At 37.7% G+C, this 22,991-nt stretch overlaps 1 pseudogene; it reads left to right on the forward strand.

Moving 5' to 3' along the window:
* The first annotated feature begins 2,835 nt into the window (after nucleotides 1-2,835).
* On the forward strand, nucleotides 2,836-14,632 carry LOC102869205 (annotated as a pseudogene).
* Nucleotides 14,633-22,991: the final 8,359 nt, after the last annotated feature.

Here is a 22,991-nt window from a genome sequence, read left to right on the forward strand (position 1 = left end):
CTAAATAGTCTTGGTTTGCAAATAGGGAAACAGAGGCATGGAAAGTCAAGGTAACATACTCAAGAACACATTTCAAAAGTGAAAAGCTCAGATTCTAGAGTTTGTGGCATTTACAATAATAGTCTCATTTATACTGATTATGCATTTAATGTACATTTTTAAATTATATGGTGGATTTAATTTATTGAATACTAAAATAGGCTTTTTTCAAAAGCAGATGAATGTTTACAAAACATTATTATTAGTAACAATTATTGTTTCTAACTCTCATAACATATAAGTCAAATGGATTTTTGTTATCTGTGTATACTGTAGAGTTGAAACAAACTCATAGCTGACCCTGTGGTGGGTTTTCAGAGGCAATTAATCACACTGGAGCATATTTCCCATCCTTCTCCTGAAGAGTAGCTGGTGGCCTCGAACCACGTGTCTTCAGGACTGCAGTGCAGTGTCTTGCCACTAAGCCAGCAGAACTCTGCATACTAAATTTTAATTGACCTTTAATGATTTACTGGTCATTTAAAAAGTATATTTAAAAAACTATATTTTATTAAAATGCTGTGGATTGTTATTTGCTACTGCAGCCAGTACTTTACAGAGACTATGAGACACATTTCTTTCACATTGACCTTGTAAGCAATTTTTTTTTAAAAGATACTCTTTAGAAAGTCTGCTGAGCTTGGAATTATAAATGATGCGTCCTTTTCATCACAGCTGGTTCCGTTTAATCACTCAGCATGGATATCTGTGTAGTGAAATGTACCTCTTTACTCTGCATATTACTAAGCATTATTTTTAGGAGATTGTCAGGTTTGTTTCTTTGCAGCTGTCAGATATGCCTTGTTACATATTGCCTAAACATGAGTTGCCAAGAACATGAATAAACAGTGTTTTTGATAACAATAGCTTTAACTCTCACAAAGAAGTAGTTTGCAATTTACCAGGTTTTCAATTGAAAATATAAAGAAATGGCCAAATTAAGGCTTGCTCTATGCTAAATAGACCCCACACTAAAACAGATGTTCTACTTGATTTGTAGAAACTTTATATAATTTAAATTATGTGTAATATTCAATAAACATATTTTCATAAACATAGATTACTTTCCTTCTCCACAATCAATATTCACTATGCCTCTATATGTGCTGCAAATCTTTCTAGGTATTATAACATAAATGCATAGTCTCTAGTCTCAAAACTGAGCATAGGTCAGAAAGCACCATGGAAAGAAAAATCAGATGAATAGATAGTTAAATGAAGAGATTAAGGGAAGGACTAGCATCTAGATAATAGATAGCATGTTAATTTAGAGTAAAGGATAAATACTGAAAGTAAAGAATAAACATTGCAATATTTTACACAATTTAGACATTTAAGTCTTATCAAGGTATCTCATCTTAACAGTGATAGTTCTTAGTGTAACATTTCTGCAAGGAATTTGTCAGTAGGAATCACGTGTCTGAGAAATGATTATCTTTTCATAAATAAAATATCAGTTCCTGAAATTTAAACATTTATAAATAACAAAATATTTTATGCTATTGTGGCCTTCCTTCTTTGAGGTCGTATAGCACTTCTCTGTCCATTTTCTGTATAGGGGTAACTTGTGGTTGCTGTGATGTTAAACACTGTGACACTGATGTGTCAAATATGACAATAAGTTACCCACAGTGGACAGTCTTTGGTGGAGCTCCCGGATTAAACCAGGCTTGGAAGCAGGAGTGGCTTCCACTTCCAAAATAGCTTGCCTCTGGAAATCCTATGAATTTAGAGAAATGATGAAAGTTAAACAAGTGTTCAGGTCTTTTGCTCATTGTTCATAGAATTGCTGTGAGTCTCAAGAGAGAGCTCTGTTGGCTTAATGGATAGAAAGTTATGCTACTTAGCCAAAGGTGGGTCACTCACTATGAGTCGTCTATGACTCCACAGCACTTAACAACAATGATAAAAACAACTTTCAAGTGTGAAAAAAATTATAAATATTGGAAGAAAATAAGAAACAGAAGAATTTACTTAGTAGGTAGAATTTTACAAACAGTAAAATAACTGAGAAAGGCATTTGATAAAAATATGCATTTATTAACTTTTTATTCGCCAATGCTTTAATTTAGAAAAAGATCCCATATTGTCCATCTACTTCACTGAGATAAGAGAGCTAAATGATCAATAAATTCATCTGACAATTAATAAATAGTCATTCTCCATAATAAAATCTGATTTAATATAATGAAACTACTTCCTCAATGAGATCTGCTATGAGCAGCATATTTAAAACAACAACAACAACAACAACAACAAAATTCTTGGGACTGTGGCCTGTATTCCATGTATAAAACATTCTGGCAAAATTCTCTTTTTGCTCAGTCTGGATGCTGAATTTGGCTTGTCATCATTTTACCTCTAGTTCTTTGAATTTGGAACAATGACTTGTTGTATTTTTTTCTGCCAGTCTTGGCATTCATTAACCTTTGCAACCTTGCATCAATAGTCTGACCTGTGACATGTTTCTTTTGTTTCATAAGCTGTTATAGTTATCTGAGTTAAGAGAAACCTCCAACATGAAAGCCAGCCCAAGAGGTTGGCATACTATTGAATATACCCAATGGACTAGGAAAATTGGCACATTAGAATAATGTTTATCAGGTTAGACTTACACCCCTCCCCCCATAGAGTGCCAAGTGAATACACCTTTTACAATGGTGAGAGGGGGAAAATTGTGAAAATGCATCAGTATCCTTAAAGGCTATTGTAATTGATATTTTATGTAAATGAACTTTTGTATTGGAGACTTTGATAAGAGTAAGACATATTACTACAATAGAATGAATAAACACCATGATGGAAGGAGTTAAGTGTCAACATTTAATAGACAAATGCAAGGTGAGTGTGGTAACTACAATGGACTACAGACTTAAAGCACTGTAAAATGAGTGAAAAGAGATGTGAAATCTACTACATAACTGTACAATTACAATAATTCTAGGTCAAGTTAATGGCAGTCTAACTTGAATGAACAGATTCAGGCCATGGTCTTTTCACTTGCTATATATCTGAGATCTGGACAATGAATAAGGATAACAGAATTGATGCCTTTAGGATGTGGTTTTAGAGAAAAGTACTGAACAACCCAGGGATTGCCAAAAGAACAAATAGATACATCTTGAAGAAGATACAGCTAGAATGCTCCTTAAAGGTAGACATAACAAAGCTCTATCTTGTGTTCTTTGAGTAAATTGCTAGGAGAGGCTATTTCTTTGAGAGAGATATCATGCTCAGAAAGGTGGAAAGCTGAAAAAAGACAGGAAGATCTTCAACCAGATGGATTGACTCAGTGACTACAGCAATGGGTTCAAGTATATCATAGAATTTAGAATGGCACAGGATGGAACATTGATGGCACCTAATAACTGCAACAACCTGAATAATCAGAATAGAAGGTCAGTCAATTCTCTGACTTTAGTCAATTTAGAACCTCTTGGAAGAAGGAGATGCTGAGTCACCTTGACAAAGGCTCATGCTATCATACCAAAAATATACTTTTATTCTTTTGTCAGCCAAAGTGATTTTGGGTTTTTTACAAGAATAAAAGAGTTTACTATTGAACATTGACTCTGAGTTGACAATAATTCCAGAAGACTCAAAATGTCGCTGCTAAGGGAACTCTGATGTCCTAGCAGTAAAAAGCTATGCTGAGATCCCAAATGTACATGGTTCGGATCCACTGAACCTAAAACCTACTGGAAGGTCATTTATGAGTCAATTCCAACTCGACTGAACACAACAACAAAGACAAAGAAACACAAAATTTGTAGTGAAGAAGGTCCTTCCTAATATCAACTTGGCCAGGTGGCCAGAAGCAAAAAGGAGAACTGTAATTGTCATCAGTATTTATTCTTTGCATGTGTGCTAAACCAAAGGCAGGGGGTTTGAACATACACAATGAGATGTTTTATGTTCTGTACCTGCTTTATTTCCTATTATTCTCTAGTTCAGCAGTAATGATATGATGTATTTATTCCCTTGATAAGGTCTGAGATAGTCTAATCATTTCCTTGGTGAGATCAGCTATAAGCAACCAATTAGGAGAGAGAGAATCTCTTTGGGGGTGTGGCCTACATTTAAAACATGGAAGTCTGGCAAATCTTGCTCACTTCTTTGTTTGATCAGAATCTTGCTTCTGAATCATCACCTCTGGTTCTTGAATCACTAATCTGCTTTTCCTGCTACTGTGACTTCCTTAGTTTCTGTAGCTACATGAGTCAGGAAAACCTGCTCTCTGACATCTGACCCACAGACCTGAGAGTTGTCGACCTTCATAAACATATGAGCCCTTTTCTTTAAATAAGTATATCTATCCATATGAGAAGCAACGATGTTAGTCTAGAGACTAAGATGGACATGATCCAAGCATGGATCCAGGCCAACTACTTGTTATGCATCAGAGAGCTGCACAGTGACTAATGATGTGACAGAAGAATTGATGACCTTGGGTTGTGGTGCTGGGGAAGAGTCTTGAATATACCATGGACTGCCAAGAAATCAAATAAGTCTGTCTTGGAGAGGGTGAAACCAAATTTCTCCTTAGAGGCTAGGATTCAGAAGCTGTGTCTCATATGTTGTGGACATGTGGCCAGGAGGGACCTCATGCTCAGAAGAGTGGAGAGACGGTACAAGAGAAGGCAGCCCTGGATGAGATGAATTGATATGTAACTAGGGCAATGGGGTTAAGAGTATTGGAGTCAGTGAAACTAACTCATGACAGGACAGGCTTCAGAGCTGCTGTGCCACTATGAGCCACAGGTGACTCAAGTGCACACAACAACAGCAACAACATTTATCTATCAATCTATAATCTATACATCTGTCATCTATCCATAAGATCTGCTGATTTGACTTCTTTAGAGAATTCAACAATAAAAAAATCTAAAATCTCTGTAAATGTTCATTAAAATTAATAAAATAAAACTTTAAAAAAATTGCAGTGTTCCTCTATAAGAAACAAAGCGTAGTGTTAGGAACCCAGTGTGGTACGTATGTGCAGGTGCACTTAATGCCTGTACAGTCATAATCGGCCATAGTAAACTGGACGTCTTTCTCTGAGCCACACGTTGCAGCAAAGGTGAATGCCAGCTTACTCTGTCATTCCAGGCTTTGCATAGTAAATATACTCTTTTGGGAAATCTCGTATGTATATGATTCTGACGTTTCCCTCTTATTGTAGAAGAAAAAAATAATGATAATAAAATCTAGACTAATGAATCACATAAGCTTTTATTGTCAAAGGACATTATATGTGTAGATTAGTTGAGTTGAGGTGGGATTGGTTTTGTTGTCAGATGCCATTGATTCTGTTTTGACTTATCCGTTATTATCTTCAAAATAATTGATATGTTTGAAGTTACTGTTGAAGTCATCATCTTATTGAGGATCTTACTTCCCCCAACCAAATGTCTTTCTATTTTACCAAGAGAACTCTGGTGGTCTAGTGGTAAAGAGTTGCACTAGCAACTCAAATGTAGGTAGTTCAAATTCATCAGCTGCTTTGCTCAAGGTAGTTGGGTAATCTTCTCCCATGTAATTTATACCCTGTAAAACCCAGGTGGAGAGTCTGCTATGAGTTTATTCCAATTCAATGGTACATGATCAAAACAGAAATATGCTCTGAGTATCATTGTTTTCTTTATTTACAAAATATAAGACACATCCCTGATTAGTGTGTTTTAATCAAGTCGAACTGACCAATAGCTGAGCTTCTGATGGGTTTTCAGAGGTAGTTTATCACAAAGGAGGATGTGGTGTGTCTTTCTACTATGAACAACTGGTGGATTTGAACTGTGTGCCTTCAGGATTGAGATTGCTGCTGAAGGTCAGGACTGTAGCCTTAAATATGGAATGAAGTGCAACATCAAAAAAACAAAGATTCTCACCACTGGGCCAATTGGTAGCATCATGATAGATGGTGAAGAGATTGAGATTGTTAACAGCTTTGGTTTGTTTTGCTCCACAACCAACACTCTAAGTACAAGCAGCCAGGAAATAATAAGATGAATTGCATTTGGGAAAGTCAGATATCAGAGACCTCTCCAGAGTACTGAAGAACAACAATGTCAGTTTGGAGTCTTAGGTGCACCTGATGATCCAGGCCATGATCTTTTTATTACTTGCTATGCATTGGAAAGCTGGACAATTACTAGGAATGATAGAAGGAGAACTGATGCCTTTCAACTGTGGTGTTTGAGAAGAGGGTCGAATATATCATGGACTACTAGGAGAGCAAACAAGTTCATCGTTAAGAGGGTGAGAAAAGGCTGCTCCTTGGAGGCAAGGATTCTGAAGCTTCATCTGAAATACTTTGGGCATGTTGCAAGGTGGGACCAGCCCTTAGAGAGGGATGTCATGCTTGGGAGGGTGAAGGGACAGAGCAAGAGAGAAAGACCCTTAATGAGGTGGTTTAATTCAGTACCTAGGGTAATAGGGTAGGTATGTCAGAGACAACAAAATCGGCACAGGATAGTTTTCAGTGCTATTATACATAGGGTCGCTATGAGTTGCAGACAAATCAACAACACATAACAACAACAACATCATGGCCTGGATCAGGTTGTGTCATCAGTATAACACAGACTGGCATTTTTCTAATATATTTGGGTTGAAAATCCAAATTACACAGAATATGCTCATTTAAGATAGATAAGTGCATAGATAGGCAAATAGACAAGTAAATGTAGATAAACAATGATATTTTGTTAAGCATAACAAATTGGCGCTGACTCATAGTGACCCTATGTTCCACATATGGAAACCTTCCTTAGTCTAGTGGCTGGCACTTAAAACCTCTGGGGTGTACAAATCCATCATTGCAGTTATTTTGTCAACCCATCAGGTTGAGAGTATTCCTTTTTTTGAGGTATGTTGTACTTAGAATGCCTATTTACAAAGACTGGCCCCTCCTAATAACATGCCCTAATGACATGAAGGAGTAAAAAAAAAAATCTCATCATCTTTTCTTCTAAGGAACACTCTGGATACACATTCAAGAAAGATTTGTTTGTTCTTTGGTATTTTATGGTATATTCAGAATTCTTGACAACACCACAATGCATAGTCATATGAAGCAATTGGAAATATTATGGCTTAGGTCAGGCACACTTTAAAGAGTACATCTTTGCTCTTCAGTACTTTAGAGACAGCAGAACTGTCAAATACAATATATTATTTGATTTCTTCACTGCTATTTTCATGAGGGTTGATTTTAATACCAAGAAAAATTCAATCATTGGCAATTTTAATCGATGTTTCTGATTGTTCAAAAGTTGTGAGAATTTTTATTTGCTTTATATTGAGCTCTGATCCATACTGAAGGTTGTAGTCTTTAATCTTCTTCAGCAAAGGCTTCAAGTTCTTTTCATTTTCAGCAAGCAAAGTTGACTCAGTTGTATATCACAGATTGTTCATGAATGTGGTATCAGGATTGAAGGAAGATACTTCTTCCTGTAATCCAAATTCACTAAGTATTTGCTCAGCATACAAATTGAATGTTGTTGTTGCGTGTCAAGTTGACTCTAGTTCATAGTAACCCTATGTACAGCTCTAAACTTTGCCCTATACTGAACCAATTTCTTTGTCTCTGACACACTCACTTCCTTTACTCCTCTCACTGAGTCAATCCATCTCATCCATGGTCTTCCTCTCTTGCGCTGTTTCTTTCCATTTCTAAGCATGAGGTCTTTCATCAAGGACCGGTCCCTCCTGTCAATATACCCAAAGCATGTGAGATAGAGCTTCAAGAGTGTTCTCTCCAAGGAGAATCTAGGTTTCACTGTCTCCAGGACTCTTCTGTTTTCTAAGCAGTCCAGGGTATGTTCAATATCCTTCTCCAACACTGCAACTCCAAGGCATTGATACTTATTTTATCATCCTTAGTCATTGCCCAGCTCTCTGTTGTATGGAAGTAAATTGTGAAGACCATGCTTCAGTTGCTGTTGCTGTTGTTGTTAGGTGCCATCAAGTTGAGTATGACTCATGGTGACCCTATGAACAAAAGATCTGAAACAAGTTCTGTCCTGCGTCATCCTCTCTCTTCATGATACCATAAGAGCCTATTAGCCAATTGTAGTCACCCTGTCAATCCACCTAGTTGAGGGTATTCCTCTCTTTTGCCGATCCTCCAACCTTTCCAGTATCATATCCCTCTTCAAAGAATATCAACTCTTAGCAATATGTCCAAAGTACGTGAGGTGAAACCTCATCACTCTTGCCTCCAAAGAGCACTCCAGCTACACCCTCTCCAAGACTTATCTATTTGTTTTCTTGGTCTTCTGTGGAATATTCAGTGCTCTTCTCCAATACCACAGCTCATGTTGTTGTTGTTGTTATGTGCCGTCGAGTCGCCTGCGACTCATAGCGACCCTATGTACAACAGCCCTAAACTCCGCTCTGTCCTGTGCCAATCGCACTGTCTCTGACACTCCCATCCCAATTATCCCAGTCACTGAATCAATCCACCTCATAGAGGGCCTTCCTCTCCTGCGCTGTCCCTCCACCCTCCCAAGCATGATGTCCCTCTCTAAGGACCAGTCTCTCCTCGCAACATGTCCAAAGTAAGTTAGACGGAGCCTCAGAATCCTTGCCTCCAAGGAGCCACCCGGTTTAACCCTTTCCAGGACAGATCTGTTTGTTTTCCTAGCAGTCCATGGAATTCTCAATACTCTTCTCCAGCACCACAGCTCAAAGGCATCACTTCTCCTTCTATCCTCCTTGGTCATTGTCCAACTCTCTGATGCATAACAAGTGATTGCAAAAACCATGGCCTGTATCAGACGCACCTTAGTCTCCAGAGAGACACCATTGCTCTTCAGCATTTTGGAGAGGTCCCTAACAGCAGACTTTCCCATGGCAATGTGCCTTTTAATTTCCTGGCTGTTGGTTCCAAGAGTATTGACAGTGGAGCCAAGCAAACTAAAGCTGTGTACAATCTCAATCTCTTCACCATCCATCCTGATGCTGCCAATTGGTCCAGTGGTGAGAATCTTTGTCTTCTTGACATTGAGCCTCAATCCATGTTGTAGGCTGCAGTCCCTGACACTCTGCAGCAGGCGTTTCAGGTCCTCCTCAGTTTCAGCAAGCAGGGTTGTGTCATCCGCATAGGCATCAATTATTTTTCTGTCATCCTTATTCATTGTCCAGGTCTCAGATGCTTAGCTAGTAATTGGAAAGACTATGGCCTGAAACAGATGCACCTTAGTCCTCAAACTGAAATCACTACTCTTCAATAATTTGGAAAGGTCCCTAACTGCAGATTTTCCCAGTGCAATTCATCTACTCATTTCCTGACTGCTCATACCAAGGGTGTTAATTGTGTACCCAACCAAGAAGAAGCTGCTGCCGATTTCAATCTCCTTTGCACCCATTATGACACTGCCTATTGGACCAGTGGTAAGAATATTTGTTTTCATGATAATGAGGTGCAATCCATACTGAAGGCTGCATTCTTTGATCATCTGCAACAAATGCTTCAAATCTTTCTCACTTTCAGCAAACAAGGTTACATCTTCTGCATAATGCAGGTTATTGATGAGTCTCCCTCCAATTCTGATGCCACACTTTGCCTTATAGAGTCCAGCATCATGGATAGCTGCTCAGCACATAGATTGAACAAGTATAGAGACAGAATACACCTCTGATGCACTTATTTGCCAATTCCAAACCATGCGATGCTCCCCTACTCCGTCCACACAACAGCCTCCTTGTCCAGGTACAGGTTTCTCATGAGCACAATCAAGTGCTCTAGGATTCAGATTCTTCTCAACGTCAGCCACAACTTGTCATGATCCACACAGTCAGATGCCTTTTCATAGCCAATAAAGCACAAATAGACATTCTTCTGGTATTCCTTACTTTCAGCCATGATCTATCTGACATCAGCAATGATATCCCTGGTGCCATGACCTGTTCTAAATCCCGCTTGAACTTCTGGCAATTCCCTGTCCATGTCAGCAGTATTTTGCTAGCATGTGATATCAATGCTATTGTTCAATAATTTCTGCACTCAGGTGGGTCACCCTTCTTGAGAATAGGAGCAAATATACGCCTCTTCCAATCTGTGGACCAGACAGCTGTCCTCCAAATTTCTTGGCACAGACTGGTGAGTGGATCCAAGGCTGCATCTGTTAATTGAAACAAGTCAATTGAAACAAATCAATTGATTCCTGGGGCCTTATATTTTGCTATCACCTTCAAGGCAGCTTCCACTTGCTCTTTCATTACCATTGGTACCTGTTCATATGGTACTTCCTGAATTTTTTCAGTGTCAATGATCTGGCACGTTGATTCTGTGTATTCCCTCCATCTTCCTTTGATGTTTTGTGGCTCATTCAATACATTGCCCATAGCATCTCCCAACATTGTGACACAAGGCTTAAATTTGTTTTTCAATTCCTTTAGCATGAGAAATGTAGAGCAAGTTCTTCCCTTTTTATTCTCCAATTCCACCTCTTTGCATATTCCGTTATATTTCTCTTTGTCCTCCTGAGCTGCCCTTTGAAACCATCTGTTTAATTCTTTTACTTCTACATGTTTTCATTTAGATATGGCTTCCCAATATTCCAGTACAATCTTGGGAGTCTCTTCTGACATTCATTTTGGTTTTTTCTTTCTTCTCTGTTTTTGTAATGACCTTTTGCTTTCTTCATGGATAATATCCTTGATTTCATCCGATAACTCTTCTGGTTTTCTATAGTTTGTGTTCATGGCCTCAAAACTATTTTTTTTGTTTTGTTTTGTTTTTGTTTTTGTTTTCTAAAATTTATTTTTAAGATGATCATGAAATTGATTCAATTTCATATATTGGTTCTTGTGGACATCTTTTCATTTCTTTCAGCCTCAATTTGAACTTGCATATGAGTAATTGATTATCTGACCCCCAGTCTGCCCCTGGCCTAGTATTGACTGGTGATATTGAGTTTCTCCAAAGATTTCTTCACAAATGTAGTCAGTCTGATTCCTATGTAGCCCATGGGGTGAAATCCACATGTAAAGTCATCTTTTGTGTCTTTTAGAAAAAAAAAATATTTGCAATAAAAAAATAATTGTAAATACAAAATCCAGTCATTCTATTTCTAGCCTCATTTCTATCCCCAAGACCATATTTTCCAACTACTTTTTCTTCTTCATTGTTTCCTACTTTTGCATTCCAGTCACCAATTATCATTAACACATCTTGATTGCATGTTCAGTCAATTTCAGACTGCAAAATTTCGTAAAAATTCTCAATTTCTTCCTCCTTGGCACTAGATATAGGAGCATATACTTGAATAATAGTCACGTTAATGGGTTTTCTCTGTATGTGTATGGATATTATGTTATCACTCACAACATTGTATTTCAGGATAGAATTTTAAATTGACTTTTTTACTATAAGAGCTGGTTTATGGAATCTCAGTAATGAATTTCTCGGTTAGGTATATCTAAAATAGAAAATGTTGGCACACATCTTTTGTAATTTTGAACTATACAGTGTCTCCTTGTTCTGTTCAAACTACTGCTTCTTGTTCTAGGTAGAGGTTCCTTATAAAGTATTACATTTGTATGCTGGGGCAACAGTAGCAGAAATCAAGAAACAATATTGTTTGTTGTAACTTAAATATCAACCAGACAAAGGAGGTGACAGAAAATGCTATGAGGATAGCAATAGCTTATGCAGCACTAAGTGATGAAGAGTCCCGGAAAAATTGGGAAGAATTTGAAAATCCAGATGGGCCTCAAGCCACAAGCTGTGGAATGGCTCTACCAGCTTGGATAGCTGACCAGAGAAGTTTAATTTCAATTTTTCTTGTCAGCATTTATGGTTTCCTTTCAGTTGTTGTGGACTTTTGGTGGTATCACTCAATTCACTATAGTGGATACCAGATTCTAATATGTACAACGCAGATTTATAAATATTTTGTTTATGAAACACAAAATACGGATATGATATGTCTCATCATGGTTTTGGCTGAAACGTCTGAATTTGATCCTCAGTATAATAAAGGTGCCACAAGCTGACCAGCGAATACTATCCTAATACTACAGCTAATCAGAGATGATGGTAGCATTAATTTAAAGAAGAATGAACTTCCACTCACCTGCTCATACAGCTTGAAGGCCAGAGTTCTTTAACTCTCTCATCTTGCTAGAATAAAAATTCCTGAAATACTTGAAGAAGATCAGCAATTTATGCTGAAAAAGTGTCCTGCTCTACTTCAAGAAATGGTGAATGTAATCTGTCAATTTTTGGCTTTTGATTGTGTGGATTACAACAAGGTGTGGCTGACACTGAGAAGAATGGGAATCCTAGAACCTTTGATTGTGCTTATGTGAAACCTATACTTGTACCAAGAGGCAGTCGTCAGAACAGAGCAAGAATATACTACATGGTTCAAAATCAGGAAGGGTGTACGCCAGAGATGTATTCTGTCTCCATACCTTTTCAATCTGCATGCAGAACAGATCATCCGAGACCCTGGGCTATACGAGGAGGAATGTGGCATCAGGATTGGTGGAAGAATCATCAACAACCTATATTATGTGGATGACATAACCCTACTTGCTGAAACTGAGGAGGACCTGAAGCACTTGCTGCAGCAGGTCAAGGACTGCAGTCTTCAATATGGATTGAAGCTCAACATCAAGAAAACAAAGATTCTCATCACTGGGCCAATTGGCAGCATCAGTATGGATGGTAAAGAGATTGAGACAGTTCACAATTTTAGTTTGCTTGGCTCCACAGTCAACACTCCTGGTACCAAAATCCAGAAAATCAAGAGACAAGTTGCATTGGGAAAGTCAGCTGTGAGGGACCGCTCAAGAGTACAGAAAAGCAATGATATCAGGCTGGAGACTAAAGTGCGCCTGACCCAGGCTATAGTCTTTGCAATTATGTGTTATGAATTAGAAAGTTGGACAGTAACTAGGGATGAGAGAAAGAGAATTGATGCCTTTGAGCTGTGTTGCTGGAGAAGAGTGTTGAATATACCATGGACTGCTAGGAGAACAAACAGTTTTGTCCTGGAGTGGGTGAAGCCAGAATGCTTCTTGGAGTCAAGGATTTTGAAGCTTTGTCTGATATACTTTCTGCATGTTGCAAGGAGGGACTGGTCATTGGAGAGGGACATCATATGTGGGAGACTTGAGGGACAGCGCAGGAGAGGAAGACCCTCGATGAGATGGATCAATTCTGTGAGTGGAGTGGTGGGAATGAATGTGTTTGAGACAGCGAGGTTGGCACAGGATAGAACGGCGTTTAGGGCTCTTGTACATAGGGTCGCTATGAGTCACAAACAACTTGATGGCACATAACAACAACAACAACAACAATCTGCCAACTAATAATATTGACTCCTAGTGGTGGAGAAAGGCAGTTTCATACTCCAAGTTGTCATTCCAAGAAAACTGCAGGAAGCTTTCTCAGATGGTTATTCAAGGCCTTCATCAATTCAAGAATACAACTCTGCAATTCCCTTACATTGAAGAGAACAATCTTAGCCGGGTTTCTAATCACAAAAAGCACAAAATTAAAACAATTCAGAATTTGGTGAGTTTGAAAGAATCAGATTGTCACAGTCTAGTGCACTGAAGATGAAAAAATATGAAGAGGTTATGGCTGTATTAGGAAGTTTTCCATATGTGACCATGGACATAAAATCACAGGTATTGGATGAATAAGATAGCAACAATATAAGAGCAGCATCCCTAGTTACAGTGTTCGTTAAACTGACAAGGCAATCAATGACAGAGTGTTTGAAAAGGAGTAATCCATCTACACAACAGGATAGCAGCCAGGAGAAGAAGGGATTGATGCCAACAAGAACAGGACAAAAGGAGGATGGTAACAAAAAGGTAAAGACCCAAGAAAACTGTCAAGCCAAAAAACAAACAAACAAACAAAAATAAAAAAAAAAAGAAGATGGTTTTTTAAAAAAAGGCCTCTACTCTTGCTTTTATGGCAATCAGAGCAACAGAAACAAAAGCAGGCAAATGGAGTTGTTGGGAGTGAAGCTGTATAGTAAAGGTAGATGACGAAGAAGTATCTGATAAGGACAGTGACTCTGAAGAAGAAAAAACCAATTGAGATTCTCAAAGTGAAAAAAAAAATGATGGGAGTGACAGAGACTGACTGACGGAGAGCAAGATGAAAAGCAAAACAAAGATGATGAAGTAGAATGGCAAGAATTACAACAGAGTTTACAATGAAAGGAGAGAGCTCTGCTGGAAACCACATGAGAGAACAGATCCTGTTTATAATCTTTACTTTCCTGAGGAAAAGCAAGAATGGTGGTGGCTTTATATTGCTGACAGAAAGGAATAGACTTTAACATCTATGCCATATCATGTGTGTACATTAAAAGATACTGAAGAAGTAGAATTAAAGTTCCCTGTACCAGGCAAACCTGGAAATTATCAGCATACAGTGTTTCTGAGATCAGATTCCTATATGGGTTTGGATCAGATTAAACCATTGAAGTTGGAAGTTCATGAGGCTAAGCCTATGCTAGAAAATCATCCACAATGGGACACAAAAACAGAAGGAGATGAAGATCAGGATGATAGTGAGGGCTTTGAAGATAGGTTTGAAGAAAACAAAGATGATGACTAAGCAGTACTATGAATGGACCATAATATTTGCAAATTCGTGCTGCTTTGGAAGTGTATAATAAACCAGAAGCAGCGCAGAACTGATGTTGAGCAAAGTGTCAGTTTGTTTATTAGACATGGATTTATAACTAGGTAGTGGTGGTGCCTTGGTACAACCTGAAAAATGCTAAGGCTTGTTAAAGTCTTCCAAGTATGGGATGATGCATTTATTTCATATGCAAATGATAATAAATCCTTTGTTATAACTGTCTAGAAGAGCGGGCTATGTATTATCTGATCAAGTTATGCTCCCAGTAAAAGTAAAGGTACATGAAAAACAACTTAAAGCAAGCAACATTTCTTCATTCAGCTTTAGTTTCATATTAAAAAAAGTATGATAAAAACTACAAGTGTGTTTTAAGTAATAGCTGCTCAAGTTTTTATTTGTAACAGCTCCATCCATGTCTTTCAACTTTTAAATTATCTTATTCATCAATTGGCATTCTTTCACATTACGCATAATGATAGAGGGCTACATTTTGGTATTTTTTTTCTATTTGCCCAGAGTTATCATACAGATTATAAAAATGGCTTACAAAGAAAAATGGCTTGCTTCCAATGGCTTAGAACATTTTTAAGCCTTTATTTTGGCAGATTAGTGCAGGATTTTTTTCTTTGATATACCACTGCCCTAAAAATTATTAGAGGACCATATGTTCACTGATGTTGGTGACTTATATTAGTAAATTTCTTAAAAAAGGATTACTATAAAAGCTGAAATGCATTCTTAGCTTTTAATCTAACTCTTTCAGACGACTTTTAGAGAAAAAGGGGGGGGAAAGAACATGCAAATGAGGCATTTTTTAATTCATTGTGGACTCCTGCTAATAAAAAGGAAGTCTGACTCAAAAAAAAAAGGGAGAGGAGAGGAAAGGGAAGGAGGGAAGGAGGGAAGGAGGAAAGGAAGGAGAAAGCAAAGAAAGAGACAAGTCGTTTTGAAATTGCAACACAGCTTCTAACCACTAATACACCAAGACTCCTTAACACAATTAATATACAGATAAATTTTCTCATCTCAAATAATTCCTCATACTGCTTTGTAGCCCAAATATCTCATTATTCCTAACATCTGAAAACCACTTTTCCCCCCAACCACTTTTTAAAGTCATAGTGTCATAGAAATGGACTCATTTATCATGTAATAGTTTAAGCCTGATTTATTTAACAGTTTATTTGCAATAAAGTCAACTACATTGCATACATACATATTCACTATGATGGGAAAAATGAAAAATATTTAAAAAATAAAAGTGTTGGATAACACAGGAAATACTTAGAACTAATGACTTGACAGAGGGAAATAAAAATATGAAAAAGTGTTGTGGAAATATATTCAGAAGTACTAGCACTGTAGAATTATGTGCCCTCTTGCCAGAAATTCTAACTATTGGCTTTATGTGGGATAGACATTTATGCACTCATTTAGAAAAATGTACATATAAAAGAAATTTATAGTATGCTACAATGACTGGGGTAATCAGGGTATGTGTGTCAGATACATTGAGGTTGGCACAGGATAGAGCAGGGTTTAGGGCTTTTGTACATAAGGTCTTTATGAGTTGCAAGTGACTCACGGCACATAACAACAACACATTTAATAGAGAAAAGACTACACTATTAGGTGTTAATCAACAACAGAACCACAACAGAATGCATAAATAAAAGTTATTTGTTAAGAATGAACCTCGTAACAAGAACGGGTATAAAAAGACATGCATAAAAATATGTACTCGACTTCCAGCTTCTGTATAAGTCAGAAATCATTAACTGCCACACAAGGGTACTTAAAGATATCTGAGGACGTGTATTCATAATCTTTTCTGTAGCAGATGCTTCAGGTCCTCCTCAGTTTCTGTAAGGAAGGTTGTATCATCTTCATAAAATAGTTTATTAACGAGTCTTTCTCCAAATCTGATGCCACATTCCTCTTTATAAAGCCCAGCTTCCCAAATGATCTGTTCTGTATACTGATGGAAAATGTATGGAGACAAAGATGATGAGGCCTCACCACACATACTTTGGGCATATTACTAGAAAGGGCTATTCCTTGGAGAGGGCCATGATTCTCAGAAAGGTAGAAGGTTGGTGAAGGAGAGGAAAACCCTTGGCCAGGTGAATTGACACAGTGACTGTTGCAATGGGCTCTAATGAGTCAGAAAGAGTGAGGATGAGGATGGAGCAGGGTAGAACAGGGTTCAGGTCAGTTGTTCACAGGGTAGCTATGGATTGTACTCAACAGCATCTAACAACATTAAAAAGTCATTTCATTATGTAAGTTAAAATGGTTAACAAAGTTTCCTTTGTTTATAATATGCCAGAGATTATGTTTTAATTTAGAAATAATTTTAAAATAGAACATAGCCAATTAATTAATAAATTCGTAAGATTTGTTATCATAAATTAAAACTCAATATTTTTGTAAAAGAATCTATATTAAATAAAAATATTTGTATCTAAGAGAGGAAGAGAGAAAACTCTTGTAACTAATTACAAAGGTGGATGAATGTCTCATCCTATATATTTTCTAAATTCTCGGAGATCATGGTGGCCTAGCGTAAGGAGCTGCATTACCAATACAAAGGCACATAGTTTTAATCCACCAATTATTCCAATGGAGAAAGGTAGACAATCTCCTGTGTGAGTAACTACTCTGAAAACCCACTGGAGGATCCGCTTTGAGATGGTTCTAAGTCAACAGTACATAAAAACACATGTATGGAGCTCTGGCGACCTAGTGGTGAGACGTTGCACTGCTGTTTGAATCCAGCTGTTCCACGGGAGAAGGATGAGTACTCTCCTTTCCTGTGATTAATTAATTGCTTCTGAAAACCCACTACAGGGTCAGCTATGGGTCAGTCCCAACTTTACAGTACCCAGCAACAATGATGACAACAACAACAAAGGAAATACAAAGATCCATAGATAATGAAAAATTTTTAAAAGTATAATAATCATCTTGTATGCACAAAAATTAAGTTTTGATAAATCATATTGTAGTTCAGAAAAAGAAAAATAATTTTTGAAGATAGGTCATATTTAATTCTCAAATTGTCTGAAAAATATAATAAATATTGATAAAGTCAACAGATTCTTTACAAGGAACTGAATAACTTGGCCTTGACATCAACAAAAAATGACTGGTATGAACATTTCTAATTGATAGCCTGTCTAAATGAACTGACGTGAAATGAATGAGGTGCCTGGCTTCCCTGAAAGTGAGGAGTTGAAAAATCACCATAAAGAAATATTTTTAAGTAATAACTTACGAAAACTAAGAGAAGAAAATAAAGTAAGTTGCTTCTGAATTAATGTTATGTCACCAAAAGTGAGTAGCTCAGAGTTGAGGTAGAATGAATATCAATAATCCTTGAAAGTCTACATTCTATTTTCAAGAAATCTGAAGAGTGCATAAGAGGAAAGTGCTCAAAGAATGCTTACAAACACTATCCCCAGAAGCCATAGATCTCAGTGAGGAAAAATAGACATGAGATTAAAGCTGCCTGACAATAAGGTAGAATTGCTAAATTTTATTTATAATTTCATTTACAATTGCTAAATTTTACCATCTAAAATATTTATTTTAACCTATTGTAGTTATATGCAAAGTCAGAGCTGACCCTTAGCTGATCCTCTGGCAAATTTCAGAGGCAGTTAATCCCATGGGAGGAAATTGGCCATCCTTGTCCTGCAGAGCAGCTGGTGGGTGTGGCTGTTACTCAGCACAGGGGACCTGTGAGCTGATTGGATTTGGCCTCTTTTGGTTGCCAGTCTGGGGCTATTTCAGGTTGAGAAGATGAGCAGAACAGCTGGATTCTGCTGAATTGTGTTTTCTGGTTTGGGGTTGAGACTAGGGTGTGACTATTGGTCACAATAGGGTGTGAGCTGATTAGATCTGGCCTCCTATTTAAAAAGGTGTTTGGGCCCTCAGGCCTGCTTTTTGTGGAGCTCCCAAATAAAACTGGCTAGGAAGCAGGAGTGAAAAAACCAAACAAACAAACCCCAAAAACAAAACACTGGCCACTAAAAACTCTACAGACTTGGAGAAGAGATGAAAGTTTTGTGCTCAAGACTTTCGTTCATAGGGTCGCTGTGGGTTGTCTATGACTCTACAGCACTTAACAACTAACAGCAACATATGTAGATATGTTGTTGTTAGGTGTCATCAAGTTGCCTGTGACTCATAATGATCCTATGTACAATAGCTCTGAACACTGCTCTATCTGGAGCCAGTCTCACTGATTATAACACACCTAACCCATTACTCCAAACACTGTATAAATCCATCTCATCCAGGGTTTTCCTCTCCTGCACTGCCTCTCCACCTTCCAAGTACAATGGCCTTCCAAGTATGAATGACTGGTCCCTCCTGGCCACATGCTCAAAATATGTGAAAACAGCTTAAAAATTCTTGCCTCTAACATTATTTTTGCCAAAACATTATTAAATAAAAACAAAAGCTTTCCATATCTAATTTATTGATTTTATATCCATTACAAAGACTTTATTTACACATATTTTATATATATTTATTATAAATTTTAAGTTTGTTGTTGTTGTTATGTGCCATCGAGTCACTTTGACTCATAGCGACCCTATGTATAACAGCTCTGAAACCTACTCTATCCTGTGCTAACTTTACTATCTCTGATACACTTATCCTCATTACCCAAGCCACGGAATCAACCCATCTCATTGATATTCTTTCTCTCTTTCTCTATTCCTCTAAACTTCCAAGCATTATGGCCCTCTCCAAGGATTGGTTCCTTCTTGCAACATGCCTAAAATATGTTAAATGAAGCTTCAGAATCTTTGCCTTCAAGAAACAGCCTGATTTCACCCTCTCTAGGATGAACCTGTTTTTTCTCCTAGCAGTCCATGGTATATTCAATAGTCTTCTCCAACACCACAGTTCAAAGTTATCAATTATTTTTCTATCATTCCTAGTCACTACCCAACTCTCTAACATTTGGTAAGCATTTGCGAAGACTATGGCCTGGATCAGGCACACATTAGTCTCCAGATTGATATCATTGCTTTTCAGTACTCTAGAGAAGTCCCTGACAGCCAGTTTTCCCAGTGCAACTTGTCTTTTGATTTCCTGACTGCTGGTACCAAGAGTATTGATTGTGGAGCCAAGCAAACTAAAACTGTTAACAATCTCAATCTCTTAACCGTCTATCATAATGCTACCAAATGGCCCAATGTTGTTTTTTAGATATTGAGCTTCAACCCATATTGAAGACTACATTCTTTGACTTTCTGCAGGAAGCACTTCAGGTCCTCCTCAGTTTCCAGTAAGTAGAGTTGTGTCATCTGCATAGCGTAGGTTGTTCATAAGTCTCCCCTCAATCCTGATGTCACATTCCTCCTCCTAGAGTCTATCCTTCCAGATGATCTATTCTGCATATAGGTGTGGAGGTATATCTCTGGCATATACCTTTCCTGATTTTGAATCATGTAGGTTTTTTTTGTTCTGTTCTGATGATTGTCTCCTGGTCCAGTATAAGGTTTGTATAAGCACAGTCAAATGTTCTGGGATATATTTTATATATATTTATTAAAAGAAGACTTGCTTTGGGAAAGTCTGCTGTCAGAGACCTCTACAAAGTACTGAAAGAACAATGATATCAGTCTGGAGACTAAGGTGTGCCATGGTCTTTGTAATTACTTGTTATTCATCAGAAAGCTGGACAATGACTAGGGATGATAGAAAGAGAATTGAGCCTTTGAGCTGTGGTGCTGGAGAAGAATGTTGAATATACCATGGACTGCAAGGGGAACAAACAAGTTTGTCCTAGAGAGGGTAAAACCAAGCTGCTCCTTAGAGGCAAGGATTCTGAAGCTTTAACTGACATTCTTTTGGACATGTTAAAAGGTGAGATAAGTCCTTGGAGAGAGACACCATGCTCGGGAGGGTGGAGGGACAGCACAGGAGAGGAAGACCCTTAATGAGGTGAATTGATTCAGTGACTGGCGTAATGGGGATAGGTGTATTGGACACAATAAAGTTGGCATGGGATAGATAGAGTAGGTTTTAATGCTGTTGTACATAGGGACACTATGAGTCACAGGTGACTCAATGGCACATAACAACTATTATAAATTTTATATATGTGTATTATATCTGTATCTGTCTACTATCAGAGACCTTTCCAAAGTACTGAAGAGCAATGATATCAGTCTGGAAAATAAGGTGCACCTGATCTCGGCCATACTTTGCAATTACTTGCTATGCATCAGAAACCTAAGAAAAGAGGGGATAAATAATATATACTACATTGAAAAAGATGAGGGAGACAACTGTTTAAAAGGAATATACGATTAGGCATTATTTTCATGACAAGAGTCCAGAATAAGCGTTGCATAGTAGAGTGGACTTGAGGGGAGAGGGATTGTATAACAAGGATTTTTTTTTCCTTTTCTAAGAGAAAAGCGGACTAGGGGAGTTGGGGTGGACAGGGAGGAAAACGTTCAACAATGTATGGAGGGAAATCCAAAGTCTCTGTAAACTTTCATTAAAATTTGCAATAATAAAAAAATAAATCAAAAGAAAAACTTCCCTTCAAATTTTCATAAATTACAGGGACATATACTCAGAAAGAGTCAGGAGATAAGATGAAAAGGTATATTGACCAGTTTTTATCTTTTGTTGTTGTTATGTGCCACTGAGTTGCTTGCGACTCATAGTGACCCTATGTACAAGAGCCCTAAATGCCGTTCTATCCTGTGCCAACCTTGCCATCTCAGATAAACACACTCATTCCCACCTCTCCAATCACAGAATCGATCCATCTCTAACACCACAGCTCAAAGGTATCAATTCTCTTTCTATCATCCCTATTCACTGTCCAACTCTCTGATGCATAGCATGTAATTGCGAAGACTATAGCCTGGATCAGGTGCACCTTAGTCTCCAGCCTGACGTGGTTGCACTTCAGTACTTTTGAGAGGTCCCTCACAGCTGACTTTCCCAATTCAATTTGTCTCCTGATTTCCTGGCTGCTGGTACCAAGAGTGTTGACTGTGGAACCAAGTAAACTAAAACTGTTAACTATCTCAATCTCTTCACCATCCATATTGATGCTGCCAATTGGAGTTTTTGTTTAGCAAGAAAAGTATTGTGAAACAACTTGAGCTGACTTTTTACAAGCCCAAACCAACTGTTCTCTAGTCCAAAGGACGCAGTAGAATTATCTCATAGGCTTTCCGAGGCCAGGCACCTTTTTGGAAGCAGATTGTCACATCTTCCTACTGTGGGTTGGTGGATGGGTTGGAACTACTAACTTTTTTTTTTATTAATAGCTAGGGTGGAGGGATAGCACAGAAAAGGCAGACTTCAGAGGAGATGGATTGATACAGTAGCTCGGGCAATGGGGATTAGTGCGTCAGAAACAATGAGATTGGCTCAGGACAAGGCAGCCTTCAGAGCATCTGTGCATAGGATCACTATGAGTCTCAGGTGCCTTGACAGCACATAACAACAACAGTTCTTTAACAGCACTAGGGCTTCTAATGTGTTTATGAAAGAAAATTCATTTTCATCTTTCACACTCTTCTGTAGAACTACATATATGTAAAAAATCTTAAAACTTTGTGACATATCCAAGATTGTGAAAACTTCAGCACTCAAAGCACTGATTCACTATTTTTAAAAATTTTCTTTTTTATTGAATTTTAAAAGACGTTTACAAAAAACTTGGATTTCCATTCACTCATTCATTGTTGTACGTTTTTCTCTCTACCCCACCCCTGAGTTTACTTTCTTTTTAAAAAGATTCTTTCATTGTTGTACAATCCCTTCCCTCCAGTCCACTTTGCTATACATCTCTTATTCTTGACTGTTGTCATGCAAATAATACCTAATCATATATTCCTTTTAAATAGTTCTTTCTCTCACCTGTTTCAATGCAGTGTTCATTATTTATTCCCTCTTTTCTTAGTTTTTCCCCAACCCTCATGTCAGTCCTGTTTTATAATAGTGGTTTTATGCAGTTTATCTTTTATGACTGACGTATTTCACTTAGCATAATGTCCTTCAGGGTCATCCATTAACAGCTACATCACTAGAGCTTCTAAAGTTTTTATGAAAAAAAAATTTGTATCCATTTTTAATGTATTTTATTAGTTCCTTGTTTTTCAACCCTGTTAGTATTCCATTGTGTGAATATACCACTGCTTCTCTATCCATTCATTTGTTGATGGGCACTTGAGTTTCTTCCATCTCTTTGCTATTGTGAACAATACAGCAATGAACATGGGTGTGCATATATCTGTTTGGGTGGCAGTTCTGGTTTCTTTCCCAGTAGTGGAATTGCTGGTTC

This window comes from Elephantulus edwardii, unplaced genomic scaffold (assembly GCF_000299155.1).
Source record: "Elephantulus edwardii isolate Elephantulus edwardi_28Jun2011 unplaced genomic scaffold, EleEdw1.0 scaffold00100, whole genome shotgun sequence".
In the NCBI taxonomy this organism is placed as follows: domain Eukaryota; kingdom Metazoa; phylum Chordata; class Mammalia; order Macroscelidea; family Macroscelididae; genus Elephantulus; species Elephantulus edwardii.